At 33.3% G+C, this 18,211-nt stretch overlaps 1 protein-coding gene across 3 annotated transcripts in view; it reads right to left on the bottom strand.

Annotated features, from left to right (window-relative positions):
• Positions 1-15,786, bottom strand: part of SEMA3A (semaphorin 3A) — a 669,223-nt gene extending 653,437 nt beyond the window's left edge. For all 3 annotated transcript variants that reach the window (XM_074194050.1, XM_074194047.1, XM_074194048.1), the window contains exon 1: positions 15,397-15,786. The gene's annotated coding sequence lies outside the window, so the exon portion shown is untranslated. The remainder of the gene's footprint in view (positions 1-15,396) is intronic.
• Positions 15,787-18,211: the final 2,425 nt, after the last annotated feature.

Here is an 18,211-nt window from a genome sequence, read left to right on the forward strand (position 1 = left end):
ATGGTAGATGAGGTTCTTATTCAACTTTGGGCAGGCCTGGATAACCTCTAAATTCCATTCCAAATAAAAGATGCCTAGAAAGTGTTTGACCTAGAAAAGAGATAGTTTAGTGGAAAGAGCAATGGAGTAGGAGTCAGAGGTCTTGGGATACAATCCTTTTAATTACATAATAAACCATGTGAATTTATGCAGATCAATTAACCTTTTTTATACAGAGGACATTTTTAAGAGCTTTTCTTCTTCAAAACTTATGATCTGATTTTTTTTAAAAATTCTTGCTTCAGGAAGAGATATGAATAGCAAGGGAAACCCTAATTAAGAATATAAATTTGTTTATAAAATGTTAGAGGAGAAATTTAGAAGATTATTGGTAATACTTTCTCAAAACCAATGAGGAACAGTGGAGGAAAAGTGGAATTACAGAAGCATTATCACCCCAAAAGTATTCGAATACATATCTTGAAGAAGGACAATAAACAGATAAAAAGGACAAAAGATCTATACAGGTTTACTATATCAAATTTGTATGGCATAAGGAACAAATATTAAGGGAAAAGGAAAGAGAGGAAAAAGCCTGCAAGTAGATGTAAAAAAATCTTTTGCTTCCAAGCAATTGTTGTGTTTCAAGGAACAGATATCAGTGAACAGATGTAATGCATGCCTTTTGTCCAAGTGATACAGAGCAAAAGACAATTTTAAATTTCTCCGAGGTGAATAGCAATTCTGTGTATGGATCATTTTGTGATGCACAAAGTAACCCTGGTGAACCAGTATACCAACTAACAATAGAGCATGGATCGGTGCAATGAAGGTACAACACAAAAAGTGTCTGGCACCTAAGAAGTATGCTGTCTTAGTTGCTGTTGTTATTGTTATCATTCATTACCATTGTTATTATTATTTTTTGGCATTTGCTTCAGTTATTTATGAATATTTACACTTTCACTGGAAAGGTATAAATAAATGCTAATTCGTATTTTAAAGTTCTTCTAAGTTAACATTAAAATATCTTGATAAGAATAGTCTCTAAAATTCTTAAAGCTCAAAGTTATAATGCAACAAAGGGTGATTGAAATTCAAGATGGGACTGCTAAAACAAGAAGTATCATGTACAATAGAAAAAGTCTAAAGAAAAGGTTCATATATCTCTGACAAGTGTTCAAGATTCATGGCTATGATAACATAAGGAAAATAAGATATTATAATTGTGTTTTACTTTCTTAAATTCTTTAAGAAATGCTTAACATGGGATTTTCTATCTCTTTCTCCTCTTACACCTAATTAAAGGTAAATTAAATTCAACCATTTCAGCTAATTACATTGCTCCTCCATTTTATTATGGGGTCTACAGTTTGACAGAATAAAAAATTACCTTTAATCAAAAAAGGCAAATTATTTTCTATTTAAAGTGCTAGGCTTGCATTTTAATTCCTTAACACTTGATAAGCACTGAACAAAAGCAGGCCAATTTAACTGATAGCATCAATGCTTCCAATTGTAAATTGTGGCTCTTTAATTAAATACTTAGCAGTTTATTGCTTGTTTTCTGGATGATTTTCAATATCTTAAAATCATTTAACCTATGTTATGAAGATTCTTAACATCTGTATTTATAATTTTTCACAAATAATCTAATAACATAAATTGTCATATTATCCATGTATGCTAAATAATTATCTTATCCTGAATGAAATTACACACACACACACACACACACACACACACACACACACATACATGCTTAAAGTCAGGACAATTATCCCATCCATGTAAAGATATCATAATGATACTAAGACAGTGCCAAGGCAGGACTGATAGTCATGTCTTTAAATCTTCATAATTTTAAAACTAACCTTCTTTGTGATTCAGTAAACTACCTGTTATATCATTAGGCCTGTTTCTATGTCTGTCTACTGCAGTCTCTATCTCAGTCTCTCTCTTTATCCCTTCAAGATAATTTATGCATGTATATGTATGTATCTGTACATATATATATATAAACCAATATATATGCATATTTCTAGATGTATTTAGACAGAGCTAAAAATATATTTATGTATATATCTAGAGAAATAGAGAGAGATACTTCAAACTCTGGTATGCTTATTTCACAGGAAAGTTTTCTTTCCATGAAAAATGTAATAAATGACTACATTCTATCACTATTAAAAATATAATAAATCTAAAATTTAATAATTTCATCTATTCAAACTGAAGTTTTAAATTCAGTTATCCTTACCAGGGTTACTTAATGCATCAGATTTGTTAATGTTTTTAGTAATATATCTAGCCTGGAGAATAAAAAAAAAGATTAAACAGAAAAAGAAAATAGCACAAATAGAACAATTTCATTATGTTAACAATCTCCAGTAAAGAGCTGATTATAGTAATAATGCTTATCATATCAGTTGATCAGTTATCTCAATAAGAGGATTTCCTCCAATATGAAGGCTCTACTACATCTTGGGTCTTCACTGCAATCTTTATGTCCTTTCATAAATTTACCACAAACTACCTATCCAATGTTTTGAAGGTCTTTCTTTAGGTCCTTTAAAACTGAGTATCTATCAGCACTGTGACTTTCTATCTCTTATGTTGTTTGTAACCATAACATACTTTATAAATAGAAAGTATTACTCTTAGATATGATGAAGTCCACACTCTTCTGCCCTGAGAGCTGGAAAACTTAGTTGATTTGTCCAAAGTCATGTAGCTAGTTGTTGTAAGAGTATGGTCTTTAATTGAGATCCCCTCATTTTTGGTACACTTGTCTTTTCTATAACACCTTGATACATCCCTTCATTTTCTCCTATTTCACATAAAGTTATACAAGAACAGGGTTTTAAACTGGTATTTGTTGGGCCTGTTGATAGATTTATATGAACTTTGATTGGGAAAAATTACTTCATCATTTTAACTATTCTTCAATTATAAAAAAGTATGTTAAAAGGGGATTCTAGCCTCCATTTGAGTGTTTAAGAGGTCTATCACGCATACACACCTACATGCAGATTGACAATGTTTGAGTGGGTTGCTTAAGAGAAGGAGGGATTAGGTTGAATTGATTGAGGTCTAAATGGAAGCAGATCAAAGCTGAATCATATTACAGAGTATAGTAAGATCCAACATAGTGATCAAAGCACTTTCAGGCTGGATGACACAGGGAGAGCTAGTCTCAAAAAAAATTTTTCTTTTTTAAATGCACTTGTAGGGCACGTCAAACTCCATATGCCCAAAAAAGAGCTCATCAACTTCTCCAAAAATCTTGTCTCTCTCTTCCCAACTTCTTTATTTCTATTAGTATCACTGCCGTCTTCCCTGTCACAAAGGTCTAGTATATTAGAATGATCTTTACTTGAGTTTACTTTTTCATTCATCCCTCAAACCTAATGCACTGCTAAATTGTATAATTTCTACTGCAAATGATACTCTCATCTATGCTTTTCTTTCCACAGTTGTAATACTTAGCTTAGTTCTGATTTTAATTACTTTTCATTTAGATTATTAGAAGAGGCTTCTCTCATCCACTCAGTATTAGTTTTCTCTCCTCTTTAATTCATCTTTCACTCTGCTGCAACAGCAGAGTGATAACAGCACTCCTCAGATTAAGTAGTAGGAAACCCTTAATGCCTTCCCATCACTTCTTGGATAAAATAAAATTCTTTACCCTTGTATGCTGATGCTATTTCCAAGGAAATCATGATGCTGAGGATAGATGGCCATGATTTTAAATAGAATAGTTGTAATATTCCTTGATGTCCTAGAGAATTTTGTCTTAATCTCAGAACTGGAAGAGAGTCTCATTTTTGTTTCACATGCTCTTTTAAGCCCCACCACATCTTTGAAATTATGGATAAAGAAGCTGAGAAATAATGTTGACAGAAGAAGCAGAAATGAGAGAGACAGAGGCAAAGAGATAGAGAGACAGAGAGTGAGAGAAAGATGGAGACAGAAAGAGTTAGAGAGAGTCAGACGCAGATACAGACAAAGACTCAGAGACAGAGAGACAGAAAGAATGATTAATGAACTGGATAAGCTAGTATAGGGAACTCAGAACAAACTTGACCACAATATAAAAGCAGATTAAAAATTCTACATGAACTCCATAAGAGTAAATACAAAACTTCAAATCCCTAATAAGAGATATGAAAATCCAATTAAGCCTGAAGTTTCATATAAAACCCTATAAAACAGATAAATTGTTAAGAATCAATATTGAGGAGGTTATGGGAAGATAGTCAAGCTGATACAATGTCAGAGGAGCTGTGAATCAGAACCATTTTGAGAGCCATTTAAAAATATGCAAATAAAATGATTAAAATATTCATAACTTTTGACCCAAAGATTTCATAACTGGAAGGTTATCTAAAACAATTCTCCATATACAGTAAAACATTTATAGTAGCACTTTCTTTGTTGGACACCAAATCAAATGCCCACCAGTTAGGCAATGACTAATTAAATTTTGGTACATACATGTAATGGAATACTACTGTTTTATTAGAAATAATAAATGCAACAAATCTGGAGAAGCTTGGAAAAATCCACATGAACAGATGCAAGATGAAACAAGTAGACTAAAAAGAGACATATAATTACTACAACAATGTAAATGAAAAGAATAAACATACACATCAAAAGTAAATGTTACAAAATTACAAAGAGCAAACATGGGCCAAAAGAAGCAACTTAAGAGTCTGCTGCTAACTCCCCTTTCTGGAGAACTTGGAGTTCTACAAGTGTTACACATTACATATTTTGAATTTTTTTATTGTGTTTATAAGTTAGGCTAATTGTTTTTCCTCTTCTTTTTCTTTTTTTTAAGTTATATTTTAACATACATAACATTATATATTATGAAATATAACAAATATGTTACATGCATTGACTTTCTAGGTGCATGAATTGGATAATGACTGGGGATATCAAATGTAAAATTACATCAATGAAAGTATATTTTTAAAGAAAGGATAAAGGAGAGAGGGAAGAGAAAAGAAAGAGAAGGATAAAGAGGGAAGGGGGAGGGGAAGAACAAGACACAAGATAGAGGGAGAGAAAGAAGGGTGAGGAGAAGGAAAAAAAGAGGGAGAAAGTTATGAATCCTACAATATTTCGTACTTGAATACTTTTCTTACTTCATAGAACATGAATTTAAATACTATTCTGTTCCAAGTGAAAAGAAATACTCTTTAGTTTCCATTTTCAGCCTACTCTGTTCCACATCCATGATTCTTTTATATCATCTCCATGTTTAGGACAGATTCCTATCCCTTCCCTCATCCTCTCATCAAGACTCAACTCAGATGACACTTCCACTATGAAATCTCATTCCTCTCAAATTTCTCACACCACATTGCTTGGGTTTCTCTTTTGTACTTCCCTCTGCTACAGTATTTGTTAGAACAGTGTTGTTTTTATGTTTTTGTCCCCAGAGATAAACACAATGTCCACTATTAAGCATTTAGCTAAATGATTTGGTGTTTGCTTTATTTATGATTAATGAAGGAATATATAATTTTACATACAAAAATCAAAGCCTTATCTTTGAATAAACTGACTACATATGAATTAACTATATATATATATATATATATATATATATATAACTGCAAAATGGAATCTTAAAAGACCTACATTGACAAGCTATTTTTCATATTACTAGAATACTAAAATGAATGGTTACACCTTGAAACATATGGTCCAGTGATGAAGTTAAAAAATATAATAAATCATTTTCCCACATGGTAGGACCAAACATAGCATTTCTGTCCTATGAAAGAAATCAAGAATATAGAAAGTCTTACCAGTGACATATTATTATTTTGCACCATGCATCATGCATCCTTTCATTTTTTCAAAGAGAAATATGGTGAGAATATTAATATGATTACTTAGCTATAATTCATCTGTCACATGTACAATATGCATTTTCTGTTATGATGTTTCAAGAACTATTTTGGATTTAATGAAATCATTTATGCTTGCAAAATTCCTATAACCATCTAGAGTTTTACCAAATGCTTTCTTTTTCCCTTAACTGATGACCTTTGAGATGGTTGGGCAATAAGAACTAATTTTGTGGGTCTTTTCTCCCTTGCCAAAATGTAGTTACAGAAACAGACATGTTATTTTTAATACAGATCAACATAATGAGAGAATAAAGGAGATTCTATATTTGTTTGTGTTTACAAATTTCGTTAAAGATATGCACTCACATATCCATATGTATGTATAGCATGTATATAATATAAATATACATTTATATCTACATATATAAACATGTATATACACTTAGATATTATTTTTATATTTTAAACTTTTTATTTCCTAAACCATGTTTACCAACTGGGTTTCTAATCAATTCTCACTGAGTGATTGAATGATCAATTGATTAACAATTTTGATTTTTTTTCAAAAAAGGATATATATTAAAATGTATTTTCAGTCTTTCTGTTATTGATTGTTTTTACAGATTTCAGAATATTCCTGCCAAGTGGAGGGTCATTTTTAGTTAAATTCTTAGAACTGGTATTGGATCCATCTTTTTTTCCTTTCCTTCCAATTATTCATGAATATTTTTACTTTAACCTTAAAATCAGCAGAACAGAACCTGTTTTACTGAGGACCATAACTCATAGCAGTTTCCTGCTACAGTGATAAACTAGTACTTATAAAAGCTTAAAGATTCTTTTGCTTTGTTTCTTTTTGATGTAGTTTATATGACTTTCAAATCTTCCAAACCAAAAACTCATCACAGACAAGTAGTTTCTAATAGCGTATTTCCGGTCATTTCAATTACCAACAAGTCTAGAATAATAAAAAAAAATCAACTATCTTCTCAATCATTGAATTGAGCAAATTAAGAACTAATATCTTTAACTGAAATAGCAAAAGTAATTGAGGAGAGAGAAGGAAGAAGAATGTTAATTGAATTATCTGTCTAATTTTTTCACTATAACTCTTTCTTTGTAACAGTTGGGTGAAAATGTATAGAGTGCTGGACCTAAAGTCAAGAAGATTCATCTTTCTGAATTCAGATATGGCCCCCAGACACTTACTACTGTGTGACCCTGGACAAGTTACTAAATCTTGGTTTGCTCAGTTTCCTCATCTGCCAGATAAGCAAGAGAAGGAAATGGGTAAACCCTTCCAATATCTCTAACCCCAAATGAGTTCATGGGGAGTTGACAACAACTGAAATTACTCAGCAAATACAAAAGGAAAATAATAACCTAAAGATAAGCAACTAAATGAAAAAAAGTCAGTCAAACCTGTTATTCAAGAAAGTAAAAATAAATGTTTGACATATTAAGTGTCTTTATTTTTCGTAGAAGTTTCAAACTCTCCTTTGGTTTTATTTCATTCTCTCTTGTATTATGATGTCATCTTTTATCATATCAAGTTTACTTGTCCAATACTTTATTCAATCAAAGCTCTTATAAGAATCCGCCATATCGATCTTTATATCACTGGTAACTAATATACTGCATATACAAGTAGAGAATTCATAAATAATACATCAAAGTGAATATTTTCCACTGTTTTCATTTAAGTGACAATAGTTCCTAGTTACCCATGAACATTTTATTTCACTTCTGTATAATTTATTCAGCTTTAGAGCAATTAAAGAAAGGAAAACACATGAAATTAAGAGTATAGCTTTTCTACTTTTCATAACTTATACTTTTCTTAACTTTTTTCCTAACTTTTCTACTTTTTTTCCTTCCTTAAATTGGAACCTTCAATTTTTTTAATCCAATGAAGGTACAAAATACTAAAATTAATATCCAACATTGTATATTTTTTGATTTATAAAAAATAATGCTAAACTAGTAACATTCCTTTGTAGTGTCAATCACATGCAAAATTATTATATATATTTCATCAAATATGTAATATCTAAATTCAAACCACATATGCAGCATGAAAAGAAAGTAGCCAACTTATGAATCAACATCCTATTTACATTTCTATGATCAAGGATAATAATCTGTTAGTTTAAGGAGGTGTCATTTGACTTAGACTTTGCAAGATATATATGATTTTGGAGGCAGAGATGAGGATTCCAGGAATAAACAAAGATTCATGGAGTGAATAGAAGGATTTAATTTCATATGAAGTGTAAATTGTAAATCTTGGTTAGTAAGGTGTCAACAATGAGATCAAAGCCCTTATGATATTTCTAAGAGGCCCTGATAAAGATTAAAATATAATTGGAAAATAGTAATAATAATAATAATAACAACAACTTAGTAGAACATAGGGTAAGGTCAATATATGTCCTATAGAGTTTTAGCATTTAGAGGTTCCATTTAGACTTTATAAACCCTATTATAAGGTTTAGAGGCCCCCATTTCTATTTGAGTTTGACACCACTGCTGTTTATAACTGTTTCTGACTCTGTGACATAACCTATTATTCCATCTCCTGCACTTCCAGAGCAATGGTCCAGTTCATTCTTTGCTCAGTCTCTTTCCTTGCTAACCCCTTCAATGAATCTTTTCAAAAATCTGAATTTGGGATTCCAGGACTCAAATACCAAATTTATCAAAAGTTTAAGTAAAAAAAAATTGAAAACCTTATTCCAAAAATTAGCAAATTAGAAAATGGAAGGGCTAACCAAATATAGTATTGCTCTCATCCTTATTTCTCTGGTCTTTTCCATTCCATATCAAGGAAAAGAAGTGGGAGAAGAGGGAATGTCACCTGTGGAAGAGAACTAAGACACAAATTAATTTTTCTCTTCTGCTGACTCTACAGAAATACTCTGATTTCCTATGTTGAGTAGGATTGGTGGGGAGATACTTTTGATGTTATCTTTACAAAGAAAGGGCCTATCTGTGATTAATTTATACGTATGCAATAATAATGATAATGAAGATTTATATTTTTATATTATGTGAGCATTAAATACTTCAGTGCCAAGGTCATTTTATGATTTCTAGTTCTATGTAACTGATAATGAAGTAAAAGAATTTAGAAATGTGACATCAGAAATTACTTAATTCAACAATTTCACTTACACAAGGAAGGTAATTGAGTACCAGAGAGTTTAAGTGTTTCCTTGAGATCACATGGCTTCTCAATTGCCTGAATATAGTTAGAATATTTTTTTTATTTAGGTGGATGCAAATAGCAATTATATAAAAGGAAATAATACAGAATAAAGAAAAATTATAATTTCCTCAAATATTTAATTAGCAAAAAAAGTTAATCTGTTAAAAAAAGATTTATTATCTTTGGAAGAGACAATTAATTAATGATATTCTCTTGAAAAATATACATTCAACATCACTCTCTAGGATAAATATTGACCTTATAAGAATCTAGGGAGACAAAATCAACTTTGAGGAGTTAACCTGTTGATCTATGGGAGTAATGGTGATGACCTGGAAACTACATGCTTAACATAACTCTTGAATCATCAATAATGGAGTCATTTAGAGTTTTATGACTATGGCAGCTATAATGAGTCATCCAGAATTCTAGGTTTAAATTTCCAATTGTAAAATTCAATAAGTTTCTAGTATTTACATATAATTTTAGATTTTATTTTTCTTTTTATAATAGGTAGTTAGATATAGTGAAAAGAAGAATGAATGTACAGCTAAGAATCTCAGGTTTGAATTATATGCCTGCAAACTTACTACTTGTGTATCCTGGGCATATCATTTCACAGTGCCAAACTTGAAGTTTACAGATCATACAACATTCCCTAGTGGGACTTGATCCAGATTAAAATGCAATTGGGAAATAATAATAATAAAAAATAAAAACCCTAGAACACAGGTAATATTAATATGTGATCTTCCAAGTCAATATGTGACCTGCAAGGAATTAGAGTTTCATTGTCTTATAGAGAGGGCTTCCTTGGGACTTAGTTTCCTCAATTGCAAAATGAGGGGATTGAACTAGCTGACCTCTTTCTAGAGTTTCCATCTCTCATTTTATGGACTGTCTAAATTAAGGTTTTGTTGAAGTACTTCCTTCCTTTCAAAAGGTTTTCCATTAAATATTTTTCCCCAAGTTCAGACAAAATGGAATGGAGGAGGAAGGCAATTATCCATTTCCCCTTTATGACCTGGATATATCCACAAAAGATTTTTCAAACCATCAAACTGAATATCTGACTGATAGGATCATAGAAGGAAACTTAGAGATTACTATCTCTCATTTTGCATGTAAGGAAATTGAGACCCTGAGATTAAATGATTTTTTCATAAGACCCGGATTTGGACATAGATCTTATTATTTCATAGCTTACTTTCCATTATACTATGCTGCTTCCTAAATTTGGTGGAAGGGGATTGAGAATTTGTTCTTCAAAAACAAATTCATTGACTTGTTCATGTTTATGGCACATATCTAACTGACATATTTGAGGGTGACTGATACTTTTGAAGGAAATTTTGAGGGTTTTACTAAAGGATGAATTACTTTTATTAATTAATTATTATTTAATATTCTTAATATTAAGTATAATGTCTTGTTAACATTTTGTCATGTAGTTCAAATGAACTGTCTAACAAACATTTTTTGATGTTTAGTAAGTTAATTTTCAGTGTCTACAAAGAGAAAACTTCCAACTTTATGGATGAAGATCAATTGGGCGGAGGGTAAAAGAGATTAGATAATATAGATTCCTTAAAAATTCTACTTTTGAGGGGCGGCTAGGTGGCGTAGTGGATAAAGCACCAGCCTTGGAGTCAGGAGTACTTGGGTTCAAATCCGGTCTCAGACACTTAAAAATTACCTAGTTGTATGGCTTTGGGCAAGCTACTTACCCCATTAACTTGTAAAATCCTAAAAAAAAAAAAAATTCTATTTTTGAAATAATATCTCTCCCTCCTCCAAATTTGACTTTGAGGTTATTTCTACATGATAATAACTATCCAGAGATTTTCAGGTATTATGAAAAGATATCTAGCCTTAGAATCAAAACCTGGTTTTCTAATATGTTCTAACTGTACAGTCATGGGATAAGTAATGTAATCTCTCTAAATTTTTGTTTTCTTATCCACAAACACTGGAATAATATTTGTACCAACTAATCACAGGATTAGTTTGGGATATGTTCTTTTTTAATAATAATACACTATATAAAACTGAGTTATTAGCATGCATATGGAAAAGGGAAACAATCAATCTCTCAGATATATCTAAATATCTAGATGCTTATATTTGTATAGAGTTTTCAAGCATTTATTTATTGGCTCCTTTTAATTCTTGAGGGTGGAGCGTGTTATTTGGATGCTTTTTAAATGTAATAACCCTGTTACCTGTTTCCACCCCTATTGAGGAAATCACTTGATGTGGTCTGTTCAGAGAAACCCCCATGGACTGCTCCTTTGAACTTTGGACTACCGAAAGTGGAGAGGGCAGTAAAAAGTAGCAAAAAAAGTATTTCCTTTGCCAAATTTACACATCTCAATCCTAAATCAGTGCCTTGGGCAAATCTTATAAATAGGCCTATATAGTACTCTGGCCCCTATCCTGAAATAATTACTTCACTGCCTATAATTTCTATTATTTAAGGAACATTCTTGGGGTCTTTAAGGATTTTCCATGTTTAAGAGTGGTTCCTTTAAAAAATAGATATGCTAAGGGATCACACAAATCAATGGCAATTTAAAATTAATTATGTTAGTATTTTAGGAGACATGATTTGATACACTATTGAAGAGAATAAAACAAAACCAGACTAAGAATGATGGACTGAGGGAAAACTCTTGATAAGGACTTGGGGAAGAGGGAAGGGAGAATAAATAAGAAAAGAGACACAATTAAAGAAGCAAATGGATGCCAAAGAATGGAAAACTTCCTAAGTCCAACCCTGGCACTGTCATTTTTATTGCATATATAAGTGGATTGATTTTCAATTTTTCATCTAGATATCTGGTGTTATGTACGCAGAGTACCAATCTAAATGTCTAAAAAAGAATACATGATCATTTCTCCCATATCCTCACTCTTTACAACATTCCTATTACTTTTGAGAACAGTGGTACCATCTTGGGCTAATGAGTTTGGTGGTATGTTGGACTCCACTCATTCTCACCTCACATTAACAACACTCAGAGCCCTTTCTCTCCACTCACGTAGTCAGTACCCTCATAAAAGTTTGCAGCATTTCTCATCAATGCAATAACCTTACTCTAATCCAACACCCCACTCTTCTAGCAAAATGATTTTGCTAAGTTCAAGTTTGATCATGTCACATCTCTCCCCCCTCACCACCACTCCCCCCCCACATGCACCCTACTCAGTAAGCTTCACTGCTTCCCTGTTACTTCCCTACACAAAATTCTATTGTACAGCTACCCCTATTCTACCTCTGCCCTGGATGCTCCCTATGCCTGGAATGCCTTCTCTCCTGGCCTTTGTCATTTTGCTTCCCTGTTATTTTTTTTTTTTTAAGAATAGACCTTGAGGCAGCTAGGTGGTGCAGTGGATAAAGTACCAGCCCTGGAGTCAGGAGTATGTGGGTTCAAATCCCGTCTCAGACACTTAATAATTACCTAGCTGTGTGGCCTTGAGCAAGCCACTTAATCCCATTAGCCTTGCAAAAAAACCTAAAAGAAAAAAGAGTAGACCTCAAGTTCTGTGGGAGGTCTTTCCCTGCATTATTCTTCTTTCTTTCCCTTTTTCTTCCCTCCAAGATTATGCATATATGGTGTCTATACACATACACACACACAAACACACACACACACACACACACCCCACACACACATAAATATTTACACCATACATATATATGCTATATATGCTACATATAATTATATATATATTATATTCATACATTTATATGGATATATGTAAATAAGAATTTATATATAGTCCATTTTACAGTGATTTCCTCCAGGGCAGGAATGTTTTTGCCTTTCCTTATATCTCCAGTGCTATATAGCAATAGGTCTGGTATATAACAAAACCTTAACAATTGTTGCTGTTTTGAGTGGTGACTAAAATCAATTTGAGTGTATGTCTGTTGACTCCCAAGTCATTGATCTTCCTATATTCCTATGATGATGATAAATATATTTGCTATTTAAAAGCTAAACTGAATATTTAAAAAAGTTTATCTAATTTAAATGGGAAAATATGTTTGTGAACCTGCCTTTCTGATTTATTTTTGTTTTCATTCAATTAATTTGCTATTTTCTTCAATGAATCTCAGACTATGCTATGAACATGCTCACTGTTCCTATAATCTATTAGGGTATTTTGAATAAGCCTATATATAGGCCAGTTTAAATTAGATTGTGTTTTTTTTACCTCATCAAAAGTTTCCTGAAATCTAAGCCAAACTTATGGATTCAGCTACTTGGAGTAGTAGCAAAGATTTCAATCAGTCATCCCTATCCCTATACCTCCCACAGACAGGTTCAGCTGATTTCTTCACTTAATTACTTTATTTTATTTTTTTGACAGCCTGATTGAATTGACCAGATGTGTTGGCACCATGCAAACAGCAGCACAGAATAAAAAGAAGCCCCTGACTACTCTCATTTGTGTAATACTGAAAACCAAATTTAAAAAAAATAATAACCCAAGGGAAATGAAGACCCCATAGTTCCTTTTGTTTTTATGGGAGTGCCAATATAGGGTCCAACCTTTGAAACTGGCTTCCTATTAATCACAGTCTGACCTTTTCATTAAGGGGCACTTGTTGGAGCCAGAGACATCATTACAACATTCATATGTGTGAACTGTACAGCAAAGTATTCATGTACTGGGACAGGCATAGTGAAATTAGATTCTTTCCCTGTAGGGGGTAGGCACTGACTGCTATTTGATGCCAACAACTGTAGTTTAAGATATTTTTGTGAAGAATAGGTTTTATAGTGTTTCTACCCAACCATCAGCAATGTCAGGTCCACTTTTCCCAAACAAGTTTAAGAAGTAGTGATTAATTGCAGCTCACATTATAGGAACATCATCCGAGCTAGATTATGGATACCCAAAAAACGATTCCTCAGGAATCTGGAGTTACAGTTTTAGATAAATGCACCATTATAAATGCTCTCCATTTATAGCATATACATATATATATATATATATATATATATATATTTAAAACTGGTTATAAAGCATCACAAAGGGAAATTCTAAGCAACATTCTCATGTAATTATGCTTTTCCACTTGTCCTTCAGGCATGTGGTTTTGGGGATGACAATACTCTCTGGAGAAACTGCTCATTCCAGATAAACAAATCCCAAAATGAAAAGAATCAGCTCAGCCGTTTCTCTAAAGATAGACATAAATGTGCTGACAGTTTTTACTACATTCTTTCTTAATGCAATCATCTTTGGGAGACTGAGGTGGGATCTTGGTCAGGGCGAATGTTTCTTGTGCTTATTTCTTACATAGGACATCATACATCTCATGGCAAACACATTCTTGCACATTGGCTGACATTCCACCTGAAAGTCCACTGCCGTGAGCTTGTTAACACACTTCAGGATATATGGTGAGGTAGTAAAAAGATTCCCTATAGCCAAGTAAAAATCGGGGTAGGGGGCTCAAGGAATATGTGCTTGCTTAGATCAAATCTTAGTTTTAAGTTCAAACATAGTTTAACAGTGAATTCAAAGTTGTAAATGGAAAGTAAATGCAATTTTAAGGCTGCTTTAAACCAAGCATGAAAGACCAAAAGTCAAAGTTGAGATTCTATACATCTGGTTTTAATCTCTCTCTCTCTCTCTCTCTCTCTCTCTCTCTCTCTCTCTCTCTCTCTCTCTCTCTCTCTCTCTCTCTCTCTCCCCTTATTAAATAAGTGACCTTTTTGTTTTGAAAATTCATTATCAATGGAGCTGCTGCAATACAATAAATTCACTGTTTGGGGGCTATTCTGATCTCTGACTCCTTTTGGAATGGGGAAGATCAGGGATGGTTTTGTTAAACAAATAATCAGACAAACAAGAACCCTAGCTTTCTTGCATAGGTTGTAATATACCATCTATTCTACTTAAGCTGAAACTGCTTAAGAAAAAGGGCTCCCCTCTTCATTTTCAAAGCTTGTGGTGTCGTTCCTCCCCCCCCCCAGAACTGTGGCAAAGCACTCGCGATCATCATTTTTGACAGCAATAAACTGCATTTCCCCCAGAAATCATGGTTAATATGATTGGCTACAGGCTCGAATTAGCATTATTATTAGCACCACATTTTAGTTGCGGGAGCTCCTCTGAAGAAGGAAGTCGCTCAGTACGACTATTTAAGCTTGACTGGCAGTGCCAGGGCACCGTGCAAAACGAAACCTGGGGAACTCCACAGGGTCATGAACACGGACTGGATTCGAGTTCATTTGTGTGCAGCCTTTAGAGAGTTGCCTCAAAGTAAACACCCTTAATTAATTCCCAAGTAAAATAAGTAAAGACGAATTTTCCACTTACTGTGCAGTGTGCTGGGCTGTGTCCATGCGCTGGAGGAAAGAAAAAAAAAAAGAGAGGGGGGGGCACAGCTCTGCCGTTCTCACCTGGCTCCAGGTTGTTTTGTGAATTACTCATAAATGTAAGCAGCGACAAGCTTATTGACTTTGTAACTGTACAAAGAGCAACCCATCTCGCTGCTGCTAGACAACCCTTCAGGACAAAATGCTAAACTTCAGCAGAAGAGCGCAGCATCTATTACCCCTGAGGCTCTACCATTTCACCTACACCTGGGCGGATCTATCAAGCTTCATCTCTATTAGAGCGATTTGACTCTGTGGTTTAAGAGAGGGGGGGGGAAAAAGAAAGCTTGCCGTTGTCACACTTGTTTCCTATTAAAGAGCCTTACGGTGGATTGAGTAATTGTGTACGAAGGTAGTCTGGCTGGCAGATGTGCGTAGCCCCAGCGGAGCACTAGATTCAAGGCAGATGGGTTGTACCAGGGCGCAAACAACATTGAGAGAGAGAGGCGTGATTAAAACAGCAGGCCTCTGTTTTATAGCGCTGGAAGTGGGGTACCATTAAAAGCCCTCGGGACCCAAAGCCCCCCAAATGGCATTTCTTTGTAGCAAGCAGAACAATAAAATCATTTTTAAAAAAAGGAAGGTCCAACTGAACGAGTTATAGAGATTTTTTTTTATAATATACTTCAGCTAATAATGAGTGATAGATAAAAATAGTTGCCTTTCCCCCACTCACCCCCCCCCTTTTTTGTGCATTCTTAGTGAACTTAATTAAATCTACTCAATCACTTGGTCTTAGGTTATTGATAGTGCTACTGTGATGGATTTGAAACAGATTCCCTATTCTGCTTATAAGTCAAGGTTATCTTTTTAATCTGAAATAAATTGCTTTAAGGAGATTTACACAGTCGGGTTTGACTTTCCAGTTTCACAGGAGAGACTCAAGTTGACATGTTATAATTTTATTTGCAGTGGGTTGAAGAAAATTTAACAGATAGGTAGTATTCTTGTTTATTTTTATATCACAGGAATCTTCTCTGAAGTACCCTAACCTTTTGGAACCCTAAAAGTCCTGTTATAAAAACGCTCTCTATAGTATTTAAATATGTTTAAATCTTTACTAAAATTTAGAAGAGTAGTGAATATCTAAATATTCTGAATATGGACAGGTTTGAATTCAGGAGTCATTACTGGCTATTGTTTTCTTTGATATCTTTCAATCACGGGGGAGCTAATTTCCCCCAAAGGGAGGAATCTACTCTCATAAAAAGAAATCTTGTACTAGAACTTAAAATTGTCTGCTAGGTAACCTAGTTGGTAGGTACAATGGATAGAGTGCTGAACTTGCTGCCAGTAAGAATCTTTCAAGTTCAAAGCTGGCCTTAAATACTAGATGTGAACTTGAGCAAGTCACTTAACCCTGTTTGGCTCAGTTTCTCATCTATAAATGAGTTGGGGAAGAAAAATGTCAAGAAGGGGCCGCTGGGTGGCAGTGGATAGAGCATGGGCCCTGGAGTCAGGAATACTTGAGTTCAAATCCAGCCTCAGACACTTAATAATTACCTAGCTGTGTGGCTTTGGGCAAGCCACTTAACCCCATTTGCCTTGTAAAAATCTAAAAAAAAAAAAAAGAAAGAAAGAAAATGTCAAGAAAACTTCCAAAAAGTATTACAAAAAGTTGGACATGATTAAAAAATGATACAATGACAACAGAACTTTTAAGAATATATCATTTTTTTTGTTTTAAATAAGCCCATTAAGTTTACTAAAATGATTAACTGATAATATTAAGTGCTTTCCAAATGTTAAAGCAATAATTAAAGTTAAATAATAATTTTATTGGTGTCAGTAGCAGCAACATCTAGTAGTAATAGTAATAGTGCTAGCACTATTGGAGGTAGCTGGAATCATAGGTTTTTAGAACCCAAAGCACCCCAAACTAGTGGAATGCTGATCACCCAGAAGTACATCTGTACTGAGGGTATTTGAGTTCAGTTCTGACATTCACTTGTTGTGGCCTTGGGAAGTCACTTTAATTCTTTTGTTCTCAGTGTTCTTATCTGTCAAACAAGGAAAACAGAAGAGATATTCTAAAGACCATAGAGGTCCCTTCCAATTCCATAGGCATTGTACTACAATGATGTCATATAGTCTAGATCCCTCATTTTATAGAAACTGAGGCAAAAAAGTAAATCAAAAATTTGCTCTAGATCTTAATTTATAAACAATTGAAGAAAAAGAATACAATTAAAATAGTCCTTGATTAAAGTAACAAGTCATTGAACTCATAAAATATAAGTCTGTTGGTCAAAATGCAAGTCCTTAGAAGAAAAAGATACAGGAAATGAATTTTGATTCACAATCTTTTCTCCATCTATTAGAACAAAGTTAATGTCTTGGTCAACAACATTTCATGTTCCCTTTGCTATTTTGAAATTTCACTGCAAAAGAATGCTTTCTTTCTTCTACCATAGCTTAGCTCAAAACAGAAATTGCACTATTCTACAAATGAAAGTGATAATATCAAGCAACTTCATGTAGGTATCTTCTACACTTAGCATATTGCCTAGCATATAATAGATAAAATCAATAATTTAATCATCTATTAAGTTTACTGATTGAATAACAGGAGAGGGAAAATCTTTTTGTCAAAGAGACTTTTCTAAATCAAATACAAAATACAAAATCATAAAATGAAAACTTGGGGTGAAGAAAATTGCTTATTGGAAGCACTAAAATTTAATTCTAATGTTCTCAAATATTTAGAAAGCCTAAACTTTCACATACATCAGATTGCATTGTCTCATATATATGTA

Source organism: Macrotis lagotis, chromosome 7 (genome assembly GCF_037893015.1).
Source record: "Macrotis lagotis isolate mMagLag1 chromosome 7, bilby.v1.9.chrom.fasta, whole genome shotgun sequence".
NCBI classification, from domain to species: Eukaryota; Metazoa; Chordata; class Mammalia; order Peramelemorphia; family Peramelidae; genus Macrotis; species Macrotis lagotis.